The sequence below is a fragment of the Talpa occidentalis genome, unplaced genomic scaffold, assembly GCF_014898055.3.
Source record: "Talpa occidentalis isolate TD23 unplaced genomic scaffold, MPIMG_talOcc4v2.1 talOcc4.5, whole genome shotgun sequence".
NCBI classification, from domain to species: domain Eukaryota; kingdom Metazoa; phylum Chordata; class Mammalia; order Eulipotyphla; family Talpidae; genus Talpa; species Talpa occidentalis.
The window spans coordinates 82594171-82611473 of NW_023604861.1; the positions used below are offsets into that span (position 1 = coordinate 82594171).

Consider the following 17303-nt stretch of genomic DNA (forward strand, 5'->3'; position numbering starts at 1 on the left):
GCCAGAAAGAGTCAACTGCTGAATGCTGCTGGTGGACTAAGATAAGGACAGAGAGAGTAGAGGTCATTAGATGTGGCAAATGGAGGTCATCAATGACCTTGATAAAAGCAATTCTATGGCACAGAGAGGACAGAAGCCCAGGAATAGAAAGTGGAGAAGACAGTGAACAAAGCCAGTTCTTGCAAGGAATTTGGCTGAGAACATAAAGAGAGAAATGGGTGGCAGCTGAGATGCTTGCCTAGGAGATACTAGAGCATGCCTGAGTGCCAACGGGAATGTCGAAGGCGGGGGTTTTGGGGGAGACTGATGATGTAGAAAACGGAAACTCCAGTCACTGCTGGAGAGGCGTGCTTGACATGAGCAGAAGAGGCAGCCCAGAGCCCAGAGGCAGGATCGCCTGTGATAGAAGCGGGGCCGCTCAGCTCATTGCTTCTGTTTCTCAGTGAAGTCATGGGTGAGGGATGGGGGGAAGGGAGATCTAAAGGAAGGAAGAGTGTATTTTGAAGAGGGAGAAGATGAATACCTCAGGATTGCCAGGTAGTGAGGGATACTTTTTTGAGACTTTTGGCCATGCATTTAAAAAACCACACACTTTCCCATAACACAATTGCTTGATTCCTGCAAAAAATGTTCTGTTCTTGTACATGAGCCATGAATTATGAGAAAATGCATCTTCTCCATCGATTTTCATTATTCCTGTAAGCAGTTTATTGAATTAAAGGTCGCCCTCAGCAAAACAGGGCTAGACTAGACAGAGACACAGCAAGATGACGGCACAAGAGGACAGACACCTGCTGCCCACTTCATGTGATTTATCACTGAGGCAATCCAAGAATTAAGGGCATGAAAACACAGGCTGCCTCAAGAGAGGAAGTTTTTCCTTCTCTTCTCACAATTCCTCATGTGATTTTTTTCAATCTCTTCTCATGAGATTCCTCATGAGACTCATACTTTGGTAAACAACACCAGATATTGTTAATAGCCTTTAATTGAGTTTTGAACAAGCCCAAAGTCAATAATGCCTTCTTAGTGACCTTCCTTCCTGCTTGGAAACAAATCTTCCAGAACAATCACATAATTCTCTGCAGCATTCCCTAATCTAGCTACAGAAAACCAATTTCTGTGACTCCAAAATAAAAAATCTAGTCTGCCCCCCACCTCCCTAAGCACGTTGTTCTCCCACAGCACATATCCCACAGACTCAGGGCCTGGGTGCAGTGGAGACAGCATCTGGGGGCCCTACAGCCACCTCCATCTGTTTCCACTGATTCGAAACCCCATTGCCTTGGGAGTGCACATCCTCCAACTAGCCTTCCCATCACCCTTACCTTCCACTGTTATGCTCTCCCGGTCACGCCCCTGTTCACTGATGACTTCAGCTCCTGACTGACTGTCTACCCCTCCATCACTGTCCTTACTCATTCATAACGATTGCAACATCCACATCCATATAGTGATCCACTAAATACCCAGCCTTGAAAGTCCTTGCCCTCTAACGCCAATCGCCCTTCATCCCACCCCAGTTTCAGCCACCACTCGTAAGGTCATATACCCAAGATTTTGCTGTCACCAATGAATCACCACCTCCAACATCTGGATTTCACACCCTATCCTTTGACAAGCTCCTTCCAGCCTATTCACTCTGAGATTCCCCTTCTAGTAATTTAATGTCCCTGAGACCAGCTACTCATTTTTTCAGTGAATATCCCCAAATTCCACTCTTTCCATTTCTCCTTCTCTGGTTTAAATTAGATAGTCCAGCTGGGTGACCACGTGATTATTAAACTCCTCTGTTCCTCTCTCCTCCACTGTTCTTACCTTGCACAGACCCATCTTTAAACCCTGTTATCTTGCTCCAGGAGTACATCTGAATAGTTGACCCCTGCACGCAACTCTGTGGCTGGACTCATTTCAAAATTGTCTCCACCCCTTTCAAATGACTCCTTACCATTGCCAGGCAACCTGGCCCTCCCCAGAAGAGACACTTCAAGAGGATCAGTCCCTGCTCCTCATCTTTCCTCAACTCTCCCACAGCCACCTAACCCCACTCTCAGCCAATTAAAATACTTGCAGTCAGCTAGCACTGCCTCATCCTCCAACCCAGTCCCAGTAACCCACCTGAGTCAGCTCAATGCCACTTCCCACCTCCCACCCTCTTCTTCCTGGTCATTCTTGCTCAGCCTCCTCCCGTCACTCTCCGTTGCCTGAATTTACTTCTGCATAACAGCCTGACATTGTTGGTTTGTTTGCATCACTCTGTCCTTGCTACAGTGACCCCTTGGTTTACTGCAGCATCTCTGGCACCTGGAACAGTAGCTGTCCATAGAGAGTGTTCAGTAAACACTTGTCAACTGACTGATAAACAGTCAGGCCATACAAACTTACCCATCGCTGTGACAAATCACTCATATTGCTCGTACACCTCAAACACATTTTCACAAAAGTTTTCATTTTTGTAAAATCCACAAAACATAAATCTGCCATCTTAACTTTGTAAAATATGCTGTTCAGTGGTCATAAATACATTCAAAATATTGGGGAACTATCACCACCTTATATCTCCATAACTTTTCATCTTGTAAAATTGAAACTATATCCACTAAACAATAGCCATCCATTCCCCTCCCCCAGGCTCTGGCAACTGCCATTCTGCTTTTTGTCTCTATGATTTTGCCTCTCCTAAACACTCATCCAGTGTTTGTCTTTCTGTGACTGACTTGATTCATTTAGTGTGTCCTCAATGTGCACCCATGCTCTAGTATGTCAGAATTCCCTTCCTTTATCTTTTTTATCTTCTTGAAGTATAAGTGATATACAGCAATGTATTAGTTTCAGGTATACAACATAATGATCTGATATTTTATACATTGCAAAATGATCGCCATAATAGCTAGTTCACATTGGTCCCCATACACAGCAGAATTTCCTTCCTGTAAGACTGAGTATTATTTCACCGTATGTATTTACCACATCTTGCTTATCGATTCATCTGTCAGCGGACACTTGTATTGCTTTCATGTTTTAGCTATTGTGAATAGTACAAGTATCTCTTCAAGCCCCCAGGTCAATCAAAATTAAGTATACATTTTCTTGAACATCCTTTATGTTATTCTCTCTTCTTCTCCTCCCCTGCCCCAAATGAACAGTAGGGTTGCTATCTGGGCTGCTAGTATCTACTTTAAAGAAATATTTATTGAACTAAAAATATAAAGACCAGAACCTGGAGCAAGCAAAGTTTTTAAAAAAGAATCAATATTTGTTGCAATGTCTTCCTCCCTTCTCCCTCCTCCTCTCCCCAACGGGGATGCCCCTCATAATACAGATCATAACAGCCTCCAGAAAAGAACTCAGAAACAGCCTGTTAGGAAGGAAGACCATATACCCCAGACTCTGACTTCACCCCACTGATATCTTCGGCAATGCTCCCCACATGCCCTCCATAGTGCTCCCCTTACTATCCTGCTCCCCCTTTGAGACAAAGGAAACTTTCTCTGCCTGAGAATAGCAGAATCTTGCTCACTTTAAAAGACAAGAAATGACCACAGAGATACTAGAACACAAGTCCAGGAAAAGATGCTCAGCATCAGAGATCACTGGGGAAATGCAAATTAAACCACAAATCTACGTCACACCTATTGAGGTGGCTAAAATTAAAGAAAAGCCTAGCAGGACCCAGTGCAGCATGACTGGAACTTGCATACATGGCTGGGGGAAGGCAAACAATAGTCATTCTGGAGATAGTATGGCAGCTTCTTATAAAGTTGAGTGTACACGTACCACACCACACTGCAATTCCATTTCCAGATATTTACCCACGAGAACTGACATCTTGTGTTACACAAAAACCTGTATGTCAATATATACAGTGGCTTTATTCACAATCATTAAAAACTAGAGACAACCCAAAGGTACTTTCGTGGTGAAAAGCTAAACACACTGCAGTGCAGTCATCCAAAGGACTAGTCCTCAGTACTCAAAGGCCATGGACTATCAGTACTGTTGGCAGAGACCCCACGCAGCGAGCAGAAGGGCCTTGACCTGAATCTCTAAGGCATGTGAAAACACATGCGTCTTAGAGGAAAACCTCTGAGTGACTGGACCTGGTGTTGAGTGCCCAAAAAGTGACCTGCGTAGAGTCATGCCTCAGTTTCTCCACAGCCAAAAACTAATTAGGAGCAAAACTACTCTGCTCTAGTTAGCGAATGATTAGATTACGTGCTCTAGCTAATGAGCAATCAGATTGCATATAGGAGCTGACCACCTGGCACCCAGAAGTCTGGAGTAGGCAGATATCAGTAGCAAAGTAAAATAGTTAATCATTTAAGTTGTCACCGTATGGTATGCTTTGATGTTATGCCTAATGCACTCTGAGAAGGTATATAATGAGCACTAAGAAAATAAAGATTCACTGCATGCTGGACATGACAGTCCCCCGTGTCTGATTTCCCTCACCGTCGTGTCCCAGGTCCAGGACTCACTAGAAGTACCTGTAACAACAGGGATGAATCTCTAAAATATAATGCAAAGAAGTCAGACACACAAGACTACACTGTACCATCCCATCTATATGATGTTCTGGGAAAAGCAAAACCAAAAGCAGATGAGTGGCTGCCAGCAGCTATGGGTGGAGCACAGAGATTCACTACTAAGGGGCACAGGGAACTCGTTTCTATCTTGATTACAGTGGTGCTTACATGACTGTATGTATTTGTCAAAATCCTTAAGAATTCACTAAGAAAGGTAAATTTTACTATAAACATATGATATTTCAATAAGCTTGAATTAAAAAACACACAAGTAAATAAATTAAAAGGTGATTTTCTGTATAATACTGGGAAACACATTTCTAAAGAACTGGTATCTGATTCCACCCTAGCCTTGAAGGCACCATGTGATGGGTCATGCCTTGCCTAGAACTCCCAGGTCCATTTCAAGGTACCATCTGAGAGCTGGGCAGTCACTCACAGCAGCCCCCCCACAAATAGGGCATAGAAGACCTCACTCAAAATCACACCTGGGCCCTCTTATTGGTGGAATCAAAGTTACTGACATCTGGGCCTGCCCGGTGGCGCAGTGGTTGAGTGCTGGGTTGCGAAGCTGCCTGCAGCCTCTGCAGCACTGGTTCCAGCCCCGGCCACCAGGTGAGGGTCCCATATGGCGCGACAGACCTCTCCTGGCGCCCGCTGCTCCCTTCAGCAGTGTACTTCGTCAGTCTGCCTGCTCTGCTCTCCGCTCTGACTCTGGTGAATTCTCTCACCATCCCACGCTTCTGACTGTACCCAGTACTTGTATAAATAAATAAATAAATCTTTTTAAAAAATTAAAAAAAAAAAACAAAGTTACTGACATCTAAAAGGAGTACCCACCCTTCCTGGCTAGTTACCCACACCACCTTACAGCTGCACACCACTAAGTCATGCCCTGCCCTGCCATGTGGAATTACAAAGTGGGAATGGAGACCTCTTAAAACCTGGTAATGAGCAGGTAAAAGGTAAAGGAGAACCTCAAATAGGTGAGACACCCATATTGCTCCAGATCAGCATGTAGACTTACTCTGTAAATGGGAACTCTGCTCTTTTGATCCCACTTGTTATTTTCTTTCTTTTTTTTAAAGATTTATTTATTTATTTATACAAGCACTGGGTACAGTCAGAAGCGCAGGAGGGTGAGAGAATTCACCAGAGCCAGAGCAGAGAGCAGAACAGGCAGACTGAAGAAGTACACTGCTGAGGGGAGCAGCGGGCGCGGCAGGAGAGGTCTGCGTGCCATGTGGGACCCTCACTTGTGGCCAGGGATTGAACCGGTGCTGCAGAGGCTGCAGGCAGCTTCGCAGCCCAGCGCTCAACTGCTGCACCACCAGGGAGGCCCCCGCTTGTTATTTTCCAACAAACTTGTTCTTTGGGGCACTGCATGTGCCCATCTGTAAAATCCTGATGAATCCAATTCACAACAATAAAAATAAGGCCTCTTTATATAACCAAGGCTTAACAGTGTTGACTTAATTAAATATTGCCTTCTGGGTGTCCCAGTTGCATAATCTATGGATTTTTGTCCCATTATTGTAAATCAACATAATAGATTTGTCCTTTAACAGTGTTCCCTATCTATTTTTATTTGTCTTTGAAGTTGACTGTTCCACATCATGGTTAAAGCTCTAATTTTAATGAAACAGCCAACCATACAAAAGAGCAGATATTTTTTAATTATGAAAAACATACAGAACTGCAGAGCATACTATAATGAATCTCAAGTACCCACCACTTAGCTGCATAGTAGACTTCAGTTTGCTGGAAAAAGTCCAGGTTATGCTCTTGTTCTAATGTAATTAATATCACCTCCTTTCATTTTGAAAAATGCTAGTTTAGATGATAGATAATACTCAACCTTAACATTTAGCAACTCATAGTCTATCTTAATTCACTTCTTATCCTCCTTACTTATCCCCCCATAAAAAAAATTATTGAGAAAAATCCCAGATATCACATCATTTCATCCATAAATATAACAGACTTTTTCAAAAAGAGATTTAATTCTTTAACATCCTTAATCTTGATATATCCTCAGTTCAATGTTAAATATAACAAGTACAGACTTCAAAGTTGGCAACAGCTTTACAGCCTATAACTCTAACAGAACCTGTTAAATATATATATATATATAAACCTGTTAAATATATATATATATATATATATATATAAAACAGAATCCCAAAAATAGTTTTCAGTCTTATTGATCATTGCTAAGACAGAAAAGTGAAGCAACAGCTTTCAAATTGGATGAACGTGGAGGCCACTAAAATTTCTTGTGCTTTGTAACTCTAGATTTGCTTTCTAAACAAGGAGCCCACAAACCCCTCTTTCTCATCAAGGTGAAAAAGGTCCATCAGTCCCTCTCCCAGGGAGGACATGCTTTGCCAGTTCACCTGCTTTCACTGAGTTCCTGACTTTCAGTGTCTCGACCAAGTATTGGCAGCTCTGACAAATGATCTTGGGTAGCACATGGCAATAACTGCTATTCAGGTTATTCAGGAGAATTTTCATCTTCTCTTTCTCATTTTTATCCCAACTCTCTTAGACTATTAGCTAAGCTCTTCTTTCTGACTTGCCACTTCCACTCTTCTGAAGCTTCTTAAGAGAAATTGAGCTTGTTAGAACTATATATAGACAAAAGTCATCAATTTTTCAATGAGATAAAAGAATGTTTCACTATGTCTAGACTACTCTGATGGAAGAAGTTATTAGAATTGAGCTTACAGGTACAGGAACTTTTTGGAGGCATTTTCATAATAAATAAAAGCAAACCTCACTGGGGTTTAAATTTTGGTCATGTCAGTAATTTGTTTCATATGCATGGTTAGATTGACTATTAATGTTCTAAGTTTCTACCTTAATATAGCAAGCCTAATCCTACTCCTCTCCCTCTCTCTCCCTCTCTCCCCCTCTCTCTCTCTCTCTCTCTTCCCCCCTCCTCAGACTCTATTAAATTGATCATAAGGGAATAAATATATACACAGGTTTCCTCACTATCTGACAGTAGAACATTTCTATGAAAATTTTCATAAGGGCCTCCCCAGTGGCACAGCGGTTGAGCGCTGGGCTGCGAAGCTGCCCAGAGCCTCTGCAGCGCGGGCTCGATCCCCGACCGTAAGCGAGGGTCCTACATGACGCGCAGACCTCTCCTGACTCACCCGCTGCTCCCCTCAGCAGTGTACTTCTTCAGACTGCCTGTTCTGCTCCCTGCTCTGGGAGGGTGAATTCTCTCACCCTCCCGCGCTTCTGACTATACCCAGTGCTTATATAAATAAATAAATTAAAAAAAAAGAAAGAAAATTTTCATAAGCTGAAATGGCATATAGAAAAACAATTGCCATTAATTTATACAGAAAAAATGTTGACCTTCCCACATCCAAAATATGATCTAACCAAATCATACCAAATAACACAGAAACCCTAAAATAACACTAACAATAAAGTAAATAAACTATAACATATAATTAAAGCAGGAATGGTATCATAGATGCAGAGCCTCTATAAATAGTTCCAGGAAAGGAATTTGGGGTGCAGTACTCACTTCTTGTGATGCCACACTCATTTCTTGGGGTGCTGCTTTCTCAATTATCACTGTTTCAAAACAAATGCTCGTATGCTATTTTTGCCTTTCATCTTTTGTCATGAAAGCAAAAACTCTCTTTGAATTTCTTTTGGCTAGCAAAAAAGGGTACTAATTTAGGTCTCTCATAAAAGCAAAGTGGCTTCGCAAAAACTTTCAAAAAGTGGCAGATACCTGTAACCCCACAACGATGAAGTAAAAGGAGGTCATTACCAGAGGAGCAATTCAACATGTTTTGGAGGACAAAAAAAAGATGGGGGACTGGAGCTAAAGTTTGAAGGCAAAAGAAGCCTCAGCCTCAATGTCAGGCAGAGGATGCTGGCGCCAGGAAGGCAGCAGAGCCCTAAACTTGCCCTGCGCTCTGAGGTGGCAGGTATTCTAGGGGTGGTAAGAAAACAAGAGATTGAACAAAGGGGCATAAATTGCAGGACTCTATATGGAATGTAGGCCCTGTCTACTCCCTTCCTGCTCCCACATCCAGTGATCCACAGCCAGGTACTCAGCTGTAGTTACCACCACATGTCACAACTGTCACACATAGTGCTGTTTCTGAATGTAGCCCCTTGATCACTGGGTCTTTTTTTTTTTTTTTTAGTTTTATTTATTTATTTATACAGGCACTGGGTACAGTCAGAAGTGCGGGAAGGTGAGAGAATTCACCAGAGCCAGAGTGGGGAACAGAACAGGCAGACTGACGAAGTACACTGCTGAGGGGAGCAGCGGGCGTGGCAGGAGAGGTCTGCGCACCATGTGGGACCCTCGCCAGTGGCTTAGAAACGGCGCTGCAAAGGCTGTGGTCAGCTTCGCATCCCAGCTCTCAAGCGCTGTGCCACCAGGGGAGGCCCTCACTGGATCTTCTTAAAGAACACACTTAGTGGCCAAAGGGTTGAGATGTTGAAGCCCTTGAGAAGAATCTAAAAATCCCAGTATGTTACCTACTGTGCTGTGAGCAACACCCACCTGGTCAAAGGACATTTTGAGTTTTCGACTTTTAGAATTACTTTATAGATAAATCATAGAAACCAATTATACTATGAAACAGAATTACTATCTTATTAACTTTGATAATGCCAAAGTAAGTGTGCAGTTAGAGGGGACAGGGAAGCTGGTGTGTAGAGGGGGTGGTAACAGTCTTATCTTAGAGAGTCAAGTGTTCTCATCATCAAGTCAATGGAATGAGAAATCTGGTTTGGGGCCTCCCCCGTAGCACAAGGGTTAAAGAAACAGTGCTATCAAGCTATCGCCAGTTACTGTGGCATGAGTTCAATCCTGACCAGGAAGCTGACCCACATGGTGCAGCAGACCTCTCCTGTCTCACCTGCTGCTCCCCTCAGCAGTGTATTTCAGTAGATCTGCCTGTTCTGTTCCTCACTCTGTCTCTGGTGAATCCTCTCACCCCCCACACCTCTGGCCTCCACCCCCATTCTTGTATGCATAAATAAATGAAAGAGAGAGAGAGAGAGAGAGAGAGAGAGAGAGAGAAAGAAGGAGGAAGGAAGAAGGAAGGAAGGAAGGAAGGAAGGAAGGAGGAAGGAAGGAAGGAAGGAAGGAAGGAAGGAAGGAAGGAAGGAAGGAAGGAAGGAAGGAAGGAAGGAAGGAAGGAAGGAAGGAAGGAAGGAGGAAGGAAGGAAGGAAGGAAGGAAGGAGGAAGGAAGGAAGGAAGGAAGGAAGGAAGGAAGGAAGGAGGGAAGGAAGGAAGGAAGGGAGGAAAGGAAAGAAAAGAGAAAGAAAGAAAGAAAGAAAGAAAGAAAGAAAGAAAGAAAGAAAGAAAGAAAGAAAGAAAGAAAGAAAGAAAGAAAGAAAGAAAGAAAGAAAGAAAGAAAGGTAGTTTTAACAAATGCATTGTTTGGAGTGGGAGCGGTGACTAGGGAAAAGGAGGTAAGGAGATGTAGTTGGGGTGTGAATAAACCACACACTTGACTTTCATGGCAGAAAGTCACTAGAAGAGGATCCAAGGTGATAAATTCAGCAAGAGCAGTGTGGAGGCACAGAAGTAACTGTAGCAGAATAGAAAACACAGCTAAAAGTGGGCCGGTGGATAAGGGATTTGGGGTGGGGTGGTGATCATCACTTCCCATTACAAGTCATTCAGTCCTATTTGATGTATTTGTGTACTATGCACATGTGTTGCCTCAAAACCAGTAAAAATTGGGGAACAGAAGAAGAAAAATAATAATAATAAACTTTATGAAATAAGAGAAAGGAAGTCTCCTGTGCAACGTGGTAGGAAGCAGCGTGGGATGGGTTAAGCTGGATACTGCATAACTATGGTAACAGATGTAGCTAATTTAGGACACAAATGAGGGTGTTGGAAGGATCTAAGAGAAATGTGGTGCTAAGAGGGAAGGGGAATAAATTCTAAATAAAGGAATGCTGAGATAATCAGTATGGATGCTCTGCCATCTGACACAAGTAGAAGAGGAAAGAATTGAACCGCCCTCACTTTCCCCAAGTCTTTCCACCATAGATTTTTGAAAGCAAAAGCCAAGAGAGTCTTATATGGGCTCCAAACTGAGTAGAGAAAGCAAATATGATGCAATTCACACTCAAGGAAAGAATATGGGTGGAAATCTTGTCTGTTGTTAAATGAAATTCCATGCATCTCAAAGTTTAATAACTTCATTTGTTCTTCCAGGGGAAAAAAAGCTGATAAATGACACTTATATGCACACATACTAGCTTTCCCTTCAATACAACACAACTGAGCATACACATTAAACTAGACCTTTCAACAGTCCACAGAAAATGACCAAAGGTCTGCAGAAATAGGAACAAATCTGCATCATTCCCACGTCCCAGGAAGGCCGCCACCCACATGGCAAAATCTGAGGCATCTACATCTTTGCAACATCGCCTCCTCCATCCAGGAACATGCCATCCAGTTTCTGGAGCAAATATTGGTAGTTCATGTTTCCCATAAAAATTGCCCACTTCATCAAGATTTTCATATATTTTAAGATTCAATAATGCATAATGTTTTTAGGATTTTAAATCTTTTTTCCCTTTTATTTCACTTCTAGAACTACTCTCTCTTTTTTAATCTTAAAGATTTATTTATTTTAATCTCAATTGAGCTAGAAATTTGTTAATTTTTTTGGCTTTCTAAAAGAACCAACTTACCAGACAAAAAGTGGGTGGAAGGTATATAAGATGGAGGAAAGAGCTTGTGAAAGGTGTGGAAGTTTGGAGGGAGGGTGGGGTTGTATCTAGAAAGATGGGGTTTCAATCTGCCTGGCAAGTAGAATGTGAAGGAATACTTAGAACAGTAGAGATAGGTAAAGAATTGGGGCTTCCTCCTGAGGGTAGAGGAATGATGAGATCAAATTTTTGTTTTGGAAAGATCACTGTGGATGGATGTGGGGGAGGAGGAGTCTCTGGCGCTATCCAGAGTTCTAGCCAGGAGCAATGCAACTGTGTGGAGCAGAACCCCAAGATTAGCGCTGGCAGGGTGAAGGACAACCTCATTGGCATAGGGACCAAAGTCTAGCCGGGCCCCATGAAAGCCACTATAACTAGAATCACTCTGGCCACCTCGAGGGAACCAAGTAGCTTCTTCTCAAAAATGGCAAAGTGGGAAATGGGGGGGTTGGATGACCCATGATTCCCCGCATGTCTGCATTTTTTTTGGTCTTTACAAACTGACCCCCGCCCCAGTTTGCACATGGCCTTGTATGGCTAACAACTCTGAGAATCCAAGTCCTTGTGTGTGTGTGTGTGTGTGTGTGTGTGTGTGTGTGTATAGGCCAGTCATGAGTGTCATATGGTCCTCAGGGCTACCATTTATAGCAGCCAGAGGGATTTGCTACTTGATATTTTCAGCCACTTCAGGGCTCTGCCCACAGAAGCTCATTGCAGATATGGTATGGAGCACTGACATTTGTTTTCTGGCACCATATCCTAGCCTTCCAGGCCTGCAGGTACTGCCCAGAGATCTTGTGGGTTGAGGTCCTGTGTCACATCTGATACATTAAGGGTATTTGCATCTGGACCATGTGGCAATTATTTATGTACTTATGTGTCCATATTTGCAGCTGCAATTGAGGTGATAAGAACTGACCTGGTTTTTAAAGCTGACAATGTTAAAGCTCTACTTTACCAGGAGTTCCCTCAGCACATGCCAAGACTGGGGATCCAGTTACCATTCAAGGTGGAAGAAGCTGTCAGATTTCCAGAACCCTTTAAATCACCACCCACCCTGACCACACCTCAGACCATCCAGTGCATTGAGTCTGAGGATTACTCTAGTCCTCAACTGGGAGAACCTGTCTGCTTCTTCCCAGGAGGGGTCCTTGTTGAGTCATAGACGGCTGATGTTTTTAGCACCATTGGTACCTTATCTTCTAGAGAACCCTTAAAGAACCTGGACCCATTGTTTGTTCTTCCCCCACTCTCTAAAACTAAAATAGATGTGTCTTCTTTTGCCTGGCACTGTCCTGGTTTTAGCACTAACAGTTCCCATCCTGGAAAAATCATCAGTCCTGGACAACCAGGGGCCTATGTAACAGAGCATCAACCATAACTCTGCATGTGTGATATGTACATATAAGTGTACATGTGTATGATATGTATTTATCAAAAAGAAAGCTATTAAAACTATAAATTACAGTGAGAAATTTGACATATTTCTTGTTATCTCTGGCAGATCACATAGGTACAAAGAAAATTCAATCAACAAATTTGCAATCAATAAGTTTGTTTTAATCAAATACAATCGAATGTGGTGAATGCCACTGAGAGCTCACCTTATTCAATAATATAGGCCAACATATTAAATGTTGTTTATCTTGGAAGACAGGCCAGGATGAATCTCTGCTGGAAGCTGGTCATTCCAAAGGTGCTCTTGGAGTCTGGGGGATATTGTTGTTGAAAAGAGGCAGTTTTGATATTGCTACTTTAAGTTTTTTTCAGGTTGAAACTATGGCAGCCAAGGTTTGTGGAGTCAAGCATTGGGGCTGCTGTCTTTCTTCTGGAGATTCAAACTTCTATCACAGAGTCTTTGGGATACACAATTCAAAATGCTGCAACTACATAGGATTCTCTTTTGAAGGCAAAGATTTCCAATGGTCCCAGATTTTACCTAAGTCACTTTTGTCAAAATATTAACATATGCATACTCATAAAGACCAGTTCTAAACACTCAAACATTACAGCTGTATGTCACCAGAATGCTAAAGCCAAGTAGAAATAAAACATCTACCAAACTTTAAAACGTGAAATTAATAAAATGAATACTGCCATGGATAGTACTGTTTGTTGAAACTAAAACATCACTTTAGACTTAACAGATGTAGCCTCAGGTCTAGTTATTACCTGTTAATCATATTCTGAATTTTAATTTCGATAGTACCAATACTAATAACTTGTGAAGCAAAACAATACTGATGACCTCAGAAATACATTCACTACTTGAAGATAATCATATATCGTAATTTAAAATTTTGTTATCAAACCTTCCTAGAGTGCCTCTACGAAGTGCCATTTCATACTAATAATGCTGTTTTCATACAAATAATACAGTCATGGTCACAAACCTTTATTGGATCTTACTACCTGCTCCAAGTCTTCCACATGTAATAACTCCAGTCCTTGCCATACCATTATGAAATCATTCCACATATTTATACTCATAGTAGTAGAGGAAACTAAGGAACAGAGAAGCTGAGTAGCTTGCCTGGAGTCTCACAGTTAATAAGAAGAAAAGCAAAATTGAAGCCAGGCAGTCTGGTTCCAGTTAGCCATTATACCAAATTACCTGTGTCATTACTTTAGACATAAGTACTCTGGACATCGGGAGCTTACTAAATCTGCATTAGCCGGAGCTCTACTTCAATTATTGCTGAAACCAGCAACAGCAATTATTTCGCTGCATTTTTCTACAACATCTGCCGCTAGCAAATTGCTGCAACGTGGTCTATACGAAGGTGGAGCAGATATGAGTGTTTCACTCCTTGCCAAGGCAGCAGTGGCTGCCAGGAGCTGTGCTTTTGAGTTTGGCAAGCCTGGGCCCTGTGAGGACTCACCTCTCTCCCTACATGTCTCTATTTAAACTCTCCCCAGCCCATCTCTGCTGTGACCAAGCTGTCAGGTCAGTCCCTGGCTCAAATGGGAAGCTACAGAGGTAAATCCAGGCCCCAGTATGATCTGGAACATTTTTATATTATTAAAGATTATTATGTTAATGATTCAAGGTTATTATCGAAATAAAATCATCAATTTTAGAGAACACACAGACCCCTCCAAAATACAAATATCCTCAGAACTTCAGAGGCCTATGAAACTGATGCGAGGCCATGAGCTCACAGGGAAGGGCACTATGAAAAGAGCCACATGAAACCCAAGCTCATGTCTCACCAGGTGACTGAAGACATCAGTCTAACACTCTATCTGACTAAAGTTCCTTACTGATCTTAGAAGCAGGATTTGTGCTCCTCTTAAGAAGTTTTTGTTTTGTGATTTTATGTTCTGAACATGTGATGTTTTCTGCTTCCTTCTCAGTTTTTATCACAATTTGCAATTATATATACAGTTGAAGAATTTCCTGATGAATATGTTTCCTGCATATTCATCTGTAAGTGCCATCTGGGCAGAGACCAGTCTGCTTCACCCCATTGTTCTCAGCACATCTCACAGAACCTGGCACATAGTAGGTCCTGGCAGAGTGTTTGTTGAATGGACAAATGAGTGAATGAGTCAATGAATAAATAAAACACATGAGTCACGAATTAGTCAATTTCCCTTTTTTACATGAGTTGCTAAAAGTTTAGAGCTGAGTTTGTTTTCCCCTCCTAGCAAGTTTAGAGGGTCTTATTTTATGCCTGTGTTTTTTTGTGTTAGTCTCATTCTTAATACCATTTTCTGTTTTTATCCTTAGTTTCCCTTTTTCTTCCCCATCTACTTCTAAGTCAATATGCCTGGCTATCGTGTAGGAACCGCTGTAAACCATTTTAAATGCCTTGTAGAATAAGGCTGTTGATAAATAAATATATTTCTCAAAGTCTGTTTTTATATATTTAAATTTTTAATATTAAAGTCTGCCAACATACACGTTTGCTCACCTGTAAACTCGAAAAAAAAAATAGCTGAGATTTGCTCATTCCAGCAATATGCTAATATTGAAAGCAAATTCAACCCTAGCCTGTAACCAGCAAGTGGGGTGTCCTTTCAGGCAGTGCTGTGTACTGTATGTGTGACAAGCACACTTGGAGTAGGGTTAAGCAATTCAGTGGGCAAGAAAGAACATAGGACTTGCTACAAAAAATGGTGGGGTTTTGGAGAAAATAATGATTTATCTTTAGTGGTTCTCCAAAATGTACTGACATTCGAAATGTATTGACATCTTCTCTGGTCTTATTCATTTAAGACCACTTGGTCACAAATGTTGACCAACAATTTTTACCTTAAAATGAAACATAATTTTCAAATCCCATTAAAGAGGATACCCCTAGGTGCCCAAGTTAAACATCTCATCTGTCCCAACTGCACCCCCACACTAGACAGAAAAGGAGTGGAGCCCACCTTCTTCCATCACTTACTCCAGGATGCCTGTCCTCTCCTCTCCTCTGGGATTAATCAGAAAGCACAGAATGTCCATTTAAGAAACTGAGATTTGATTTCTATTATTTATAAGGCTCATTTGAGTCAGTTGAATTTTAGATGACAAACTGCAAGAGAGGGAAGAGTGGGAGTAAGGAAACAGATGGGTAATAATCATGTGTCAGAGATAAATGACAATTTTTAAAAGATTTTGATGGGGTGTGTGGGCTGAGGCGCTCGCTCTCTCTCTCTCTCTCTCTCTCTCTCTCTCTCTCTCTCTTCCCCTCCACCCTCCTTTCTTCTCGCCCTCTCTCAGCAGGGGGTGGAGATTAGAGAAGAAAAGGACGGGGAGAAAAGGCTAGACAATAGGCTAGACCCCAGCGCCTGATCAGCACCCTAAAGCAGTGCGCCCCTCCCACCGCCCCTCCCCCCAAGACCAGGTAGGCAGTGGTTGCGATTTCAAAACAAGCACACGCTGGCCCCCACTTCCCTGCAGTATGGAGGGTGACCTCCACTCGGGGTTCAGATGGCGAGGAGAGACTGGGGAACAGAGTGGAGGGAAGATGGAAGCTAAGAGATGAGCAGACTGGCGAGCTCTCCTCGGAGATAGTGGCGTTTTCCCCCTCAGATTCGCCTAGAAATCCAAGCCCACCCGGGCCTGCTCCCGTGCCGGCGCCCCTGCTCCGAGAGCCCGCGGCGGCTGGGACGCCTCACCTGCTCCCCCCGCAGCCGCGGTGCAGCGGGCCGCCCGGGGGGGGCGAGATCCGGGAGGAACGCGCCCAGCCCCCCGTCACCCCCCACCCCGGCCCCCCGGCGCACCCCGCTCGGGGAGGACCGAGGGCGGCGGCTGAGCGCGAAGGGGAGGGAGACCGCCCGGGAGGCTCGCCGCCGCCGGCCTGGACGGGGAAGAAAGCCCCACCTGTGCGGCGGTGCGCGCAGGGCGGGGTGCGTCCCGGGCGGAGGCCGGTGCTCGGCATCCCGGCTCCCCGAACCTCCGCTGTTACATCAGCAACAAAACCTTTCGGCAGAAAACACGGCTGCCGGGGAGGGCTGCCTCGCAGACGCGCTCACCAGCCCAGCGGCCAGGACCCGCGAGCTGGCGCGCCGAGGAGGGATGCGCAAGGCTCCCCGAATTCCGTGCACATAAACAAAACGCCGGCGAGCCCACGGCGCCGCTCCCGAGACAGACTTACCTCCTGCACGGCACCGTCTCCATCTCTGCCTTTCCACTGTGGTCTGCTGGCCTTTTTGTTCTGCTGCTTTTTTGTTTTTTGTTTTCCTTTTTGGCTCTGCTTAGATGCGCCCGGCTAATCTGCGGAGCCCTGCCGCCCGCCCATGCTGCGCCCCGCGCTTGTCGGGCTGCCGGGGATGCCACCGGCGCTGCGGCTGCTCCGCCCGAGCGGGCACCACGGACCACCGAGGCTGCTGCTCCCCGACAAAAGGCTTCGCTCCCGCTGCCTCCTCACAGCCCTCCCGTCAGAATGAAATCCATTTCCCGCACGCGGCTGGGAGGAAATGAGAGCTCTCTTGGCTGTGTGCGCTGACAAAAGGACGCGCGGCGGTGCCCACAGCGCCCCCTCGAGCGGGCCGGGCCGGCCGCCCCAGGGCCGCGGTGCTGCAGTGCCCCCGCCCGCAGTGCCCGCGCCCCGCGCTGCCGCAGT

At 44.1% G+C, this 17303-nt stretch overlaps 1 protein-coding gene across 6 annotated transcripts in view; it reads right to left on the minus strand.

Annotated features, from left to right (window-relative positions):
* ADD2 (adducin 2) overlaps positions 1–17018 on the minus strand; it is a 93481-nt gene extending 76463 nt beyond the window's left edge. For 2 of the 6 annotated variants that reach the window (XM_054701709.1, XM_037527572.1), the window contains exon 1: positions 16836–17018. The gene's annotated coding sequence lies outside the window, so the exon portion shown is untranslated. Of the gene's footprint in view, positions 1–12851; positions 13141–15624; positions 15771–16835 lie in introns of those variants that run through there. The other 4 variants (XM_054701706.1, XM_054701705.1, XM_054701708.1 and 1 more) reach the window with 4 other exon arrangements.
* Between the last annotated feature and the right edge of the window lie 285 nt (positions 17019–17303).